General features: G+C 41.6%; 1 pseudogene; it reads left to right on the top strand.

Annotated features, from left to right (window-relative positions):
- The first annotated feature begins 1,344 nt into the window (after window positions 1–1,344).
- LOC135531269 (UDP-glucuronosyltransferase 2C1-like) lies at window positions 1,345–3,842 on the top strand (annotated as a pseudogene).
- Window positions 3,843–15,053: the final 11,211 nt, after the last annotated feature.

The raw sequence follows: 15,053 nt of genomic DNA, 5'->3' as shown, positions 1-15,053 counted from the left end.
TTGACATATTAGGCTACTAGGGTTCTTACCTTTGGCGTTTTGGTGTACTGAAAAAATACTCTGTCTTTCTTTTTTCTGTCATTTTTCTACCTGGCTGGCTGGCTACACACACAGTGTGCAGGTTATTTACAGTAGGAGATGGGCATCTCATTTCTGTGGTGTTTGCTATATAATCTTTGCTATCGTCAGTTTACTCCAAGATCCGCACACAGGTACTTCAAAGTCCCCGAGCGACAATTTTAGCTTTTGCAATGAGACCATTACAGATATTTAAGACAACGGTAGAAGATGGTGTAGTTCAGTTTGGAGTTCAGTTTATCGCTAACCTTATCACAGGGACTTTGACCTTATCACAGGGACTTTGAAGCACTACAGCTGCATGCTGATCTTGGAATAAACAGACAATAGCAAAGATTCCATCTTTGACGACACCACATAAAATGGAATAGGTACTATCCAGCTTGATAGTTAATGTTTCGCTCTGCAAATTCAGCTATTGTGTGTGTGTGAACCCTGCCAACACAAAACAACATCGCTGTGGTGCGATTGACTGGATTAACCTCACCTTAGTTACGCATCTTGTGCCACTGCTCAGTGCTGGGAGGCAGTGCATCAAACCGTTGTGAGACAAAGGGCAGGGGTCTCGTTCTTTTGAAACTTAAAAACGCGCTATTAAGTGTCTATAACCAGCACAAGTGATTTCATTGCGTATTATTCATATTATTGAAATTACAGTTATGTTTCCAGTGCTATTTTTTTGGGGGGGGGGGGGGGGACAAATCATATTTTTCTCAGGATGAGGGAGGAAGGGGGATTTCCGCCAATGCTAAAATGTAATTATTCTTGTCGAGGCTCGGGCGGCAGAACATCCAGGGCATTGGTGATTTTATCAATGTAATCAGATTGAAAATATTAGGCTGTGTTATTGACATTGAACTGATAATATAGCCCACTAACGAGATGTGTTAAAAATTGTTTAATTTGTAGCATAGGCTTATTATTTGGGCTGCTATTATGTTCTGTTCCTCCAACTTTTAGCTGATAAAAAAATAGGGGGGGGGGCAGATTTTTGTCTCGGCAAGGGCTGCAGAACGTTCAGGACCGGCCCTGTCATTACGCAATACGCTTTGAAAGGCGGTGAGCGACTTGATAAAAGCGGTCGGCTCGAACCCACCCATTCTATATGCTGACAAGTCTACGGCCTTGAAACAGACATAGCAGGAGAATATGAAAATTGTGGGGGCCAACGCGGATGTCGAGAGACTATACTGATTTCGCCTCTTTCTCTCTGATTTCCGAGATTATTTAAAATACCTTCGAACTGATTTATAGACAGACGGGCTCTGAAATAGCCTTCATTTCAAATTCTTTGTTCTTTGGATGAAAACCGGAACGTAAGCCTTCAATTAAATTAGGTTTGTTCACACTCACGATAGATTGTTGATTCGGAGCTACTGCTAAATATAATACAATGTTAACGTGTAGCCTAACATTAGGATGTGAAATAGGTTTCACCTCGGAAAAATCTACAGAATTGGACTATTTCCTAACGTTCAAGAGACATTTATATCGGAAAATAAAATAATTGATCTCTCAGAATGAAAGATTATACTGTATTACGTGATCAATCTTTTCTTATGAAAAGTTGTTTAAACTTGAAAGTATCAGTATTGTGGATAGTGTAGGGACTTATTTGTAGCGAAGAAGGTCACAATCAAGCCTATTTTAAAAATGTCTCATGTAAAATAAGTGTTTCTGTATTATACTGTATTACTTAATCAACCTTTTTACTTAACTTGGCTAAACTTTAAAGTAGGCCAATCAATATTGTGGACAGTGTAGGAACTTATTTGTAGCCTAAAGAAAAGAAACGTAGGCCTGTTTTAATTATTCTTATGTCAAAACGTAATTTTATTAGATTTATTTGACCTTATTTTTGTATATTTCAGGTAAAATTGATGCATGCTTATGTGAAGCAGCTAGTGAAGATGTGTCTCCCTGGTATCTTCATTGTTACCCTGTTGACCCTCTCTATTCCTGCTGTCCATGGTGGGAAAGTCCTGGTGTTTCCTCATGACGGCAGCCACTGGGTCAACATGAAGGTCATTATTGAAGCGCTGCATTCAAGAGGTCACAGTGTGTCAGTAGTAAGGCCATCAGACAGCTGGTACATCAAGGAAACCTCCCCTCACTACAGTTCAATCACAATTGATATTCCAGGTGGAGCTGATGAGGAATTCTTTCGCTTTGAAATTCACCGCAAAGTGTGTGAGATGATAATCAAAATGTTAGAGAATAAACAGTTGATGCAGTCTATTAGAGAAACCAAGTATGACTTGGTTCTGACAGACCCATTAAATGGGGGAGGTGTTGTGCTGGCGCACTATTTAAATGTGCCACTTGTTTTCAATGTTAGATGGACTATAGGCGGTGAGGGTCATTTTGTTATTGCTCCCTCACCGCTATCTTATGTACCAATTCCTGCTGCAGAGTTAACAGACAAGATGAGTTTTTTTCAGAGGGTCCGTAACTTCCTTGTTTATATCATCAGGCAGTATCTGTACAGACAGACAATGGGACCTCATTATTCTGCTTTAGTTAGTCGTTACTTTGGTCCTGAGGTCGACTACCTCTCATTGTTTCAAGCTGCTGATTTATGGCTCATGAGAGTTGACTTTGTGTTTGAGTTCCCTCGTCCCACCATGCCTAATGTTATATATATATGGGAGGGTTCCAATGTAAACCTGCCAAGCCTCTTCCCCAAGAACTAGAGGAGTTTGTTCAGAGTTCTGGGGTGCATGGAGTCATTATCATGTGTTTGGGGACTTTAATTGGGCAGCTTCCACATGATATAGCTGATGAGATAGCTGTTGCTTTTGCCCAACTGCCTCAGAAGGTCATCTGGAGGTATAAAGGAGACAGGCCAGCTACTCTGGGTAACAACACCTTACTAGTTGACTGGATGCCTCAGAATGATCTTTTAGGACACCCTAAGACAAGGCTGTTTGTAGCTCACGGAGGAACAAATGGGATTTTCGAGGCTATCTACCACGGTGTTCCAATAGTAGGCCTTCCTCTGGTGTTCGACCAAACTGACAATCTTTCTAGAATGAAAGTGAAGGGTGTAGCAAAGGTTGTGGATTTAGCAACACTAGATAGAAACATATTCTCCCAGGCCTTACAGGAAGTTCTGGATGAGCCATCCTACAGGACGAACATGCAGAGACTCTCCAGGCTACACAAGGACGTGCCAATGGAGCCCCTGGACACTGCCCTCTTCTGGATTGAGTTTGTCATGAGACACAAAGGTGCTGCTCACCTGCGTACAGAGTCCTACAGAATGCCCTGGTACTCGTACCACTCTGTAGATGTAATGGTCTTTTTACTGACTGTTGTGTTATTTACTCTGCTGGCTTTCATTGGCATTATCAGATGTTTCTGTTGCAGGTCATGTTTGAAAATGAAAATGAAAGAGGAATGATTATGGCTTTCATCTGTACACAGTGTGGTACAACAATATGTTTTTACTTGTCTCACTCATTATACTTTTTGTTAACATGACAAATATATGTGGCATTGATGTAGACATACAGTATTGTTGACAGATGTTTTATCTAATTGCTTTTGAAGATTTTGCTAAACTTACAACTGTACTTTAACTGTTCAGCCCATTTAATCAAAGGTTTGAATAGGAAAGTCCAAATGTGCACCTTAAAAATGAATGCTGTTATAGTTGTGTGTGGCTGCTTTCTTTGTGTGTCACAGTTAAACTGATGTAAATGTTGATTCTCCAGAAGACCGTTAAGGAGCTCTGTTTTTTAATAAAGATATCATGCAGCTTAGATGTTTGCCAAAAACACTTTGTCCCTCATTGGTTTGTTATTTTTTTCTTCCACATCTATTGTGGAGGTCATTTCAAGAGAACAAAGAACTTTCAGTTTGTCGTTATACAGACTTTAACGACAACATCATTCTTCATTCATTCTGGAAGGGTTGATAATTCAGCCCTCAGAACAGCCTAAAATCATTGGTAAATGTAACAAATGGGAAGGTTCTCATAAAAGCAGTACTTTGACATTTACTTAACGCTTATAAACCAACACAAAAGCCAAAGTGAGCTACACATTTTACATGTAACATTTCACTACATCTTACCTCCAGTCTGAATAAGCTAATAATAATTACGTTAAGTTAATGTTCATAGGAAATGATGTAATGTATTGTGAGATATTGTTTACATAATGTATCAAATGTGAATCTAAATGAAGAATAAAGTTTCATCTTCATTGTCTCAATCTCTCAAAACCCTATAGGAAATTAATTAGGCCCTATTGAGAACAGCTTTCATGGTCTTTCATGATTTGTATCACATCAATGGTCGCATATGCATATTTAGCAGATATTTTCGTGGGTGTAGCAAAATGCTTGTGTGACAGGTTAAAGGAAATATTCATAGCCTGTTATACATTAAAAAGTATTAGTAAATTCATAGTATGTGAGGATCTTAAAACATCTAAGGTTAAAAAGATGCATTCAGTATTAGTTGATAGAGATTGATAACATTCATATAATTGTGTTAAATTTCAAATCTGTCAAAGTGTACGAATTGTGAGAGTAATGTGTAAACGTTATATTGATTACTTTATTTTGTATTGCCTAAAAGTGTTAATCTGTGATCTACGAAATGCTCTTAATCTATGAGCCGGAGATCGATTGCTCTGGTCTCCAACCATATTCCTGGGGAAAATCGCGGTCTTTTCTCATTACACTAAACGTTGAATTGAGAATACAACACCGTATCACTCTCGTGATTATTTCTCCCCTATTTTCAGGTACTTTATTGATGATAAAAATAGTAATTTAAATGTTATAACTCGCTAACATGTCAAGAGTGTTTAAGGTGTGTCTTAGTAACGTCTTGAGGAAGTTAGAGTTAAGTTTGAAGAGAGTAATATTAGCTCTGCTCGGTTGAAGTGAAGAATAGCATCGTACTGAGAGTAGCTGTCATCTTATGTCGATTGTGAATGAACATGTGCGTTGTTAATAAGATATTTTGCTGTGTTATTTGTATAATGGGTTTTCTGTTAGTTTTGTAATGTGTTACTTTTGTGAAATTATTACACTAAACGTTGAATTGAGAATACAACACCGTATCACTCTGAAAACAGGGGAGAAATACTTGTACATAAATGAGAATATATAGTCAGCTAACTGACTATATGTAAAAATCCGTTCAACGTGTCTTACAAACTGATTATGATTTCCTAGCTCTGTTTGTTTTATATATCATATAAATGATAACATATATTGGAAGCATGACTTGTGCATATTTATAATTATGTTGATTATGTGTGGTTCAGTTTGCCATGGTGGGAAGTTGCTGGTCTTTCCCGGGGAGGGAAGTCACTGGGTTAACATGGATATTCTGATCAAGGCTCTTCACTCTCAGGGACACACCATCAGAGTGGTACCGAATGACAAAAAGTTGGTATATCAAACAAGAGTCGTCCAACTACAGTTCTATTATAATACCTGTCACTGATGCTATGGATGAGGAATTTGTAAAACCAATCATAAAGAAAGTAATTGATATAGAGGGAGGGACCATCTTTGTATTAAACGTCATACATTTGCAAATGGTGCATTCAATATGGTGCATTAAAACTTAAAGCAGATTTAGCTAGCTTTGGAGACCCTAGGAACCTCAACAGTTAACCAATCCTGTGAACTGGTTAGGCAACTCAGATGTGTATACTTCAACAACAAAGTTAGATAAGACGGAAGTTTATGAAGTAGGGCTTTGTCAATATAAAGGGAGTAATGTAGAGATCTACAAGTCTTTAGCGACGTTCAGCCAAACTTGTGATACAGGATACAAGGATGAGTATCAAAACTGTCACCTGTAACAAAACAAAGCACACTATGGGATATGGCATCCGAAGGTTTAAGAGTAGTAGCAGCTGCACTTTGATAAATCATTTCACCATAATCAAGAACAGATAAAAGGTTGACTGAATAACCTGCTTCCTACTGCTTAGAGAAAGGCACCATCTGTTTCTGTAGAGAAAGCCAACTTTAAAACTTCTTAACCAGCTCATCTACCTGTGCCTTTTATGTCAAATCCATACATATCCAGGAACACATTAGATTGGAGAATGAGGGAACATGTAATTCATCTGTAACATTCTTATGAGAGTTTAAAAACAACATGAAGGTGAAAGTCCACAAACACAGGAACATTGATTCACTCAGATGAACTCAGTGAACTCTCACTCTGGGATTTTCTGTCTATAGTTACAAGGTCTGTCAAATAATTGAGTAGGATAGGTCCATTTATGTGTTTAAACAAAAACAAGGTCAATGTTAACAAGGCCACTCTAAAGTTTTGTCTTTAAGGCATCCTGTCCCTACAGGAGAGCCAGTATGACCTGGTGCTTACTGACCCAGCATGGCGGACTGGTTTTTTAGTGGCTCACTATCTTCAGCTACCTCTAGTCTACAATGTATGGTGGATAACCAGTGGAGAGGGACATTTAACTTTTGCGCCATCACCAATGTCGTACATTTCAATAACTTTATGAGGGCACTCAGACAAAATGACTTTCACAGAGAGAGAGTAAGAATATGCTTTTCTATTTGCTATTTACTGTTTACGCAGGTTGACTCTCCAGCCACATTACCAGGCTGTTTGTGATGAGTTTTTCCAACCAGATTTGGACTTCTATGAGTTATTACAGGGGGCTGATCTATGGCTCACGATAGATGACTTTGTGTTTAAGCTCCCTACCCACCATGCCTTATGTTATCTATATGACAAGGTTCCAATTGATCCAATTCTCCCTATCATGTGGGCAGACAAAAGCACTTGAATTTGGGGCGGCATTTTGACAATTGGCTGCGGTCCTCCTGCGCCCCTGATCGGTTACTACACCGCCTGCGGCACCCTAGCCACAAGCTCATAGCCACCCCCACACCATTCCACCCCAGCCACCCCACCCCTCCCTAAGTTCACTCCCACTAGCTTGGTAGCTTGGGTTATGTGTGTGTTTATATGGGATGATCCAATTGTGAAACATTAATACAAATTAATCTGCCAATTAAATGATTGTATTTTTTGTCATGTTTGTGTGTGAAGAAGACGATTAATGTTAGCTAGCTACTACTAGTGAATATAATTTTAGTTAAAAGTAATCTATAGAGATTTGAAACAATTTGCTACCATGTCTAAGAGACACAAACTATCAGGAAGCTATTTGTTAAAACAATGAGAAGAGAGGCACAATCTCTAAACCAAAGAAATTTGCCGGTGAAATTTATCCGCGTGCAGCAATGTCCATCAGCCGGTGAGGAAAATGACAAGCCTAGGAGGATAGGCCTTTCATTTACCGAGAACGAGCCCCAGTTCGCTGATTCTGGCAAACCGGAGGAGTCCGAGCCATGCACTTCCACCGATGATGAAAGCTCTCAAACAATGCCGTCGAAGACCCTACTATCTTGGACCCAGACTCAGATTCGTTGCTCCCCGTCTCGGATGACAGTGGTGGTGCTGCTGCTAAATCCGACTCCCAGACAACAACAAAAAACATAAAGATCCCGCTGAGTGGCCAAAATATAGGAATGGATCTTTACGGGATATGTTAGTGCAGGCTGGGCCACATCAGGATAAGGAGGGGAATTTCCCAAGAGATGAGGGGCAACGAAAGGTTTCGGTGGCCCACTACAATAGGAGAATGGCGAACGGGGAGAGAGTGGAGAGACCAAGGCGTATCAATTCCAAGCAAAACGATGCAGCCTTCTGTTTTTGCTGCAAACTTTAATCACACGAGTGCACATATATGCTGGTCAGGGATGGAAGCAGGGACTGGAACAATCTGTGCCACCTACTCAGCTTGCATGAGAAGTCGCATGAACACCTTGATAGTTTCCAGAGGTGGAAGGAGCTGGAGATCAGGCTGGTGTCCAAGCAAACTCAGATGATTTGATTCCAGGACCATGGACAGAGACGGAGAGAAAACATCGCTGACTGCAATGCAGCACCACAGCAGTGGAAAAATGCCACTCTTGCTGGAGATTAAATAAATACATGTTTGAAACTGATGTTGGACAATCAAATTCAACATGTAACTAAACGAAATTCGTTACGGCTGGGTCATTGACATGAAGCTTATTTTACACTGCTCCAGCGAAACGAGGCCCGCCATGCATTTATGACAGCAGTTGTTTCCAAAGCTCAAATGATCTTACTCTGTTTTACAGTTCTACGGAAATATTAAAATATATGTCAAACACGTTATATAAAAGTGTTATTTTTATTGTAATTGTATCAATTATGGGGTCGTGCCATGTGTGATAACAAGTGGGATATTAATAAGAAACGTGTTTTTCTACTATAGGTAGTAGGTTGCATAGTGATAGCAACATTGTAACTCTCCGATGCATGGGTTAAATATAATTGGAGCTTATTTGTTCATCTTCCACTAAATAAGTGGTAAGTCTACCTGTTTGACAGACACACTTATCAAATCCATATATGTCGGTATAGCCAAAAACTAAAATACTGTCGCATGCACTGATTAAATACCTCCGTGTCTGGGAAGGGCTTGGTGTGTTTGACTAAAACTTGGGCTCGAGTTGAGTGAGGGTATCACATACCCTTTGTTAATGAAAATGATATATATTGTTTGCTTTATATTTTGAAATAAATACATTAAACCTATCCAGATTATATCAAGCGTTCTATAACAATTCTTAACTCGTTGATTGATACCTTAAACGGAACCCAAACCGGCTGCGCGCCTGCGCCATCGTGCATGAATTTATTTTGTCCCCCCACACCAAACACGATCACAACACGCAGGTTAAAATATCAAAACAAACTCTGAACCAATTATGTTAATTTCGGGAAAGGTCGAAAAGCATTAAAGATTTTGGGCAATTTAGCTAGCTTGCACTTGAACAGGGCTCCGGGCAGCCGAGCGGAAATGGAGGAAAACTCGCCTCCCTGCGGACCTGGCATCCTTTCACTCCCTCCTCTCTACATTTTCCTCCTCTGTCTCTGCTGCTAAAGCCACTTTCTACCACTCTAAATTCCAAGCATCTGCCTCTAACCCTAGGAAGCTCTTTGCCACCTTCTCCTCCCTCCTGAATCCCCCCCCTCCTCCCTCTCTGCAGATGACTTCGTCAACCATTTTGAAAAGAAGGTCGATGACATCCGATCCTCGTTTGCTAAGTCAAACGACACCGCTGGTTCTGCTCACACTGCCCTACCCTGTGCTCTGACCTCTTTCTCCCCTCTCTCTCCAGATGAAATCTCGCTTCTTGTGACGGCCGGCCGCCCAACAACCTGCCCGCTTGACCCTATCCCCTCCTCTCTTCTCCAGACCATTTCCGGAGACCTTCTCCCTTACCTCACCTCGCTCATCAACTTATCCCTGACCGCTGGCTACGTCCCTTCCGTCTTCAAGAGAGCGAGAGTTGCACCCCTTCTGAAAAAACCTACACTCGATCCCTCCGATGTCAACAACTACAGACCAGTATCCCTTCTTTCTTTTCTCTCCAAAACTCTTGAACGTGCCGTCCTTGGCCAGCTCTCCCTCTATCTCTCTCAGAATGACCTTCTTGATCCAAATCAGTCAGGTTTCAAGACTAGTCATTCAACTGAGACTGCTCTTCTCTGTATCACGGAGGCGCTGCGCACTGCTAAAGCTAACTCTCTCTCCTCTGCTCTCATCCTTCTAGACCTATCGGCTGCCTTCGATACTGTGAACCATCAGATCCTCCTCTCCACCCTCTCCGAGTTGGGCATCTCCGGCGCGGCCCACGCTTGGATTGCGTCCTACCTGACAGGCCGCTCCTACCAGGTGGCGTGGCGAGAATCTGTCTCCTCGCCACGCGCTCTCACCACTGGTGTCCCCCAGGGCTCTGTTCTAGGCCCTCTCCTATTCTCGCTATACACCAAGTAACTTGGCTCTGTCATAACCTCACATGGTCTCTCCTATCATTGCTATGCAGACGACACACAATTAATCTTCTCCTTTCCCCCTTCTGATGACCAGGTGGCGAATCGCATCTCTGCATGTCTGGCAGACATATCAGTGTGGATGACGGATCACCACCTCAAGCTGAACCTCGGCAAGACGGAGCTGCTCTTCCTCCCGGGGAAGGACTGCCCGTTCCATGATCTCGCCATCACGGTTGACAACTCCATTGTGTCCTCCTCCCAGAGCGCTAAGAACCTTGGCGTGATCCTGGACAACACCCTGTCGTTCTCAACTAACATCATGGCGGTGGCCCGTTCCTGTAGGTTCATGCTCTACAACATCCGCAGAGTACGCCCCTGCCTCACACAGGAAGCGGCGCAGGTCCTAATCCAGGCACTTGTCATCTCCCGTCTGGATTACTGCAACTCGCTGTTGGCTGGGCTCCCTGCCTGTGCCATTAAACCCCTACAACTCATCCAGAACGCCGCAGCCCGTCTGGTGTTCAACCTTCCCAAGTTCTCTCACGTCACCCCGCTCCTCCGCTCTCTCCACTGGCTTCCAGTTGAAGCTCGCATCCGCTACAAGACCATGGTGCTTGCCTACGGAGCTGTGAGGGGAACGGCACCGCAGTACCTCCAGGCTCTGATCAGGCCCTACACCCAACCAAGGGCACTGCGTTCATCCACCTCTGGCCTGCTCGCCTCCCTACCACTGAGGAAGTACAGTTCCCGCTCAGCCCAGTCAAAACTGTTCGCTGCTCTGGCCCCCCAATGGTGGAACAAACTCCCTCACGACGCCAGGACAGCGGAGTCAATCACCACCTTCCGGAGACACCTGAAACCCCACCTCTTCAAGGAATACCTAGGATAGGATAAGTAATCCTTCTCCCCCCCCTTAAATGATTTAGATGCACTATTGTAAAGTGGCTGTTCCACTGGATGTCAGAAGGTGAATTCACCAATTTGTAAGTCGCTCTGGATAAGAGCGTCTGCTAAATGACTTAAATGTAAATGTAAATGCTAGCTAATTTGACCTGTTGAGCTAACTTGATGTTGTCAGCTAATTTGTCCTGGGATATAAGCATTGAGTTGTTATTTTACCTGAACTGCACAAGGTCCTCTACTTCGCCAATTAATCCATACATAAAACGGTCAACCGAATCGTATCTAGTTTTTCTTCTCTTGACTTTATATTGCGATTGGCAACTTGCATCAATTAGGTGCATTACCGCCACTGACCTCGGTCGTCTTTCAGTCACCCACGTGGGTATTTTATTTATATTTTACCTTTTTTTAACTAGGCAAGTCAGTTAAGAACAAATTCTTATTTTCAATGATGGCCTAGGAACAGTGGATTAACTGCCTGTTCAGGGGCATAACGACAGATGTGCAAAATAATTGTAGAAATCCTTATTGTTAAATTATTGCACCCACACTGCTCTCTCGCGTCAACGAGCGTCTGTGTTGCCAAGAGCTAAAATAGAAGTCATTCCTGCCATCTCCTCATTGGTTATACCCGGAACTGACAAGGTACAGATCTGTCGTTATGTACCTTCTCAGATCTGTCGTTCTGCACTGTTCCTCGTGGATGCATTTTTTTACTGCAAGTTTCAGCAGTGGCCCTTCACCAGGCTCTATTGTCAACCAATCATTGATTGTATGCCTACAACGTACACATGTGATTTCAGTTTGTGAGTGTGTGGTTTGCGGGTTGGGGACATTTTATTTCGACATTATAAAGGAAAACGATTAAACTGGCAACTCTGCCATGTTGATCTGAGCCTTCTACACTATGCCTTGATTACACCTTTAATGCGCCAAATGGTACGCGGCATCATCTGTATTTGTGTGCAACAAAAGTTCAACATAACTAATGCACCACACAGAACACACTGAAACTGCCTCTCCAACGCAATACTTCAAGGTAAACGTAGCGTTCCATTGGAAATAATGTACTTTGCAATAACTCTGTCTGTGCGATCGAGGAGTTACCACACAAAATATTGCGTTGTGCGCGATACCAGTTATCATACATGTGTGCATCTGTCATGTCTTAGCATTTTTTATTTAACTAGGCAAGTCAGTTAAGAACAAATTCTTATTTACAATGACGGCCTACCAGTCGGCAAAAGTCCTCCTGCGTGGACGAGGGCTGGGATAAAACAAATATATTTAAAAAAGGAGGATAATACAGTAAGGCACTAAAGTAATACTGCAAAGAAACACAGCAAAGGAATACACTTTTTGGCCTAAATGCATAGCATAATGTTTGGGGAAAACCCAACACAACACAGTAACTGCCTCCTTATTTTCAAACATGGTGGTGGCTGTATCATAGTATAGGTATACTAGACATCGGCAAATATGGAGTATTTCAGTATAAAAAGAAAAAGGAAAACCTGCTTCCGTCTGCTTTACACCAGCAACTGGGCGAGGAAGTCACCTTTCAGCAGGACAATAACCTAAAACACAAGGTCAAATCTACACTGGTGTTGCTTTCCAAGAAGACAGTGAATGTTCCTGAATGGCCAAGTTACAGTTTTGGCTTAAATATGCTTGAAAATCTATGGCAAGTTTGAAAATGCCCAACATCTTGTAAGAGCTTGAAGAATTTTGAAAATAATAGTGGGCAAATATTGCACAATCCAGGTGTGCAAAGGTCTTAGAGACTTCCCCAGGAAGCCTCAGAGCTGTAATCGATGCCAAAGGTGTTTCTAACATATATAAACCCAGGCGCTGAATTCTTATTCAAAGACTATATTTTAGTTATTACATTTTATTAATCTTGAAAAAGTTTAAGAATTTTTCTTCCACTGTGATATTACAGAGTATTTTGTGTAGATTGTTGACAAAAAATATCAATTAAATTAATTTAAATCCCACTTTGAAACACAATAAAATGAGAAGAAAACCAAGAGGTATGAATACTTTTGCAAGGCGCTGTATACCGTGACTTCGGAAAGTATTCACACCCCTTGACTTTTTCCAAATTTTGTTACTTTACGGCAGGGGTGGGAAACTCCAGTCCTCGAGGGCCTGATTGGTGTCACAGTTTTGCCCCAGCTCCAGCCAACACACCTGACTCTAATAATCACCTAATCATGATGTTCAGTTCAGAATGCAATTTCATTAATCAGCTGTGTTTGCCAGGGATGGAGAAGAAGTGTGACACCAATCAGGCCCTCGAGGACTGGAGTTGCCCACCCCTGCTTTACAGCCTTATTCTAAAATGGATTAAATAAAATAAATCCTCAGCAAGCTACACAAAATACCCCATGATGACAAAGTGAAAACAGGTTTTTAGAAATGTTTGCTAACTTATTGACAATAATAAACAGAAATACCTTATTCACATAGGTATTCATACCCTTTGCTGTGAGACTCAAAATTGAGCTCAGGTGCATCTTATTTCCATTAATCATCCTTGAGATGTTTCTACAACTTTGAGTCCACCTGTGGTAAATTCAATTGATTGGACATGTTTTGGAAGGCACACACCTGTCTGTATAAAGTCCCACAGTTGACAGTGCACGTCAGAGCAACAACCAAGTCATGAGGTCGAAGAAATTATCTGTAAATCTCAGAGACAAGATTGTGTCACGGCACAGATCTGGGGAAGGGTACCAAACATTTTTTTGCAGCATTGAAGGTCCCCAAGAACACAGTGGCCTCCATTATTCTTAAATGGAAGAAGTTTAGAACCACTAAGACACTTCCTAGAGCTGGCCACCCGGCCAAACTGAGCAATCAGGGAGGTGACCAAGAACCCGATGGTTGCTCTGACAGAGCTCTAGAGTTCCTCTGTGGAGATGGGAGATACAACAAATTGGAATTCATAACATATCATACATAAATTCGTAACATATCATCCGAATTGTAATTCGTAAGAAATCATACGAAATAGGTGATGGACATGCACAAATGAATGCATGCCATACAAAACGTAACATATCATACTAAATGGACTGTCTTGGATTTATGTACAGAATAATACAACATGCTCTGAGACCAGGTTGCAGCCTGGGAAGTCCCAGAACTGGAGCTACATCATTGGAACATTGTTAATGTGGAAATCAACACATCTGCCTAGGATGACTAAAATGATCCTGAATTAATAGTGAATAATGATGAGTAAGAAAGTTACACAGGGTCAAAGATCATACCCTCAAGACATTCTAACCAATAACAGTGGAGGTCAGCATGTCTTTAAGTATGTTACGTTGAACTGTGTGAATAGATTGTGAATAAGTCATCCAATATGGTGTAATAGAAATAAAGCCATGCACGTCAACAAAAAAATGTAGCTCCCTAATCTTAAACTGCATCAATGATTGCCAATATAGAACTAACTCGTGTTTAATTCTACCCCACACGATAGGGAGAATTGTAACCCTCCCATAAATTGGAACCCTCTATAGATACAACTAGGCATGGTGGGACGAGGGAACTCAAACACAAAGTCAACTCTCATGAGTCAAAGACCAGCCCCCTGTAATAACTCATTGAAGTCCACACCTGGTTGGACAAACCCATTACAAACATCTTGGTAATGTGGCTGAATTAAAAATCTACCCTGAGCTTCCCAATGAAAATATAATAAAGATTGAGTGAAGAATATGCTTTTCTATCTGTGAAAGTCATTTTGTGTGAGAGCCATGATCCAGTCATTGGAATATAAGACATGGGGGATGGTGCAAGGGTGAAATGTCCCTCTCCACTTGTTATCTATCATACATTTTAGACTAGAGGTAGCTGAAGATAATGAGCCACCAAAATACCAGTCCCCCATGCTGGGTCAGTAAGCACCAGGTCTAACAGGCTCTCCTCCAGGGATAAAATATCATTAGAGAATATACACTTTTATTTATTTTTATTTTTTTAAACTAGGCAAGTCAGTTAAGAACAAATTCTTATTTATAATGACGGCCTACCCTGGAAACGCTGGGACAATTTTGCACCGCCCTATGGGACTCCCATTCACAGCCGGATGTGATACAGCCTGGATTTGTAGACACCTCTTGCACTGAGATGCAGTGCCTTAGACCGCTGCACCGCTCAGGAGCCCACTGAAGCG

The sequence above is a fragment of the Oncorhynchus masou genome, unplaced genomic scaffold (assembly GCF_036934945.1).
Source record: "Oncorhynchus masou masou isolate Uvic2021 unplaced genomic scaffold, UVic_Omas_1.1 unplaced_scaffold_1569, whole genome shotgun sequence".
Lineage (NCBI taxonomy): Eukaryota > Metazoa > Chordata > Actinopteri > Salmoniformes > Salmonidae > Oncorhynchus > Oncorhynchus masou.
Note: the sequence above shows the minus strand (reverse complement) of the source record. Positions and strands in the feature narration are given on the sequence as shown.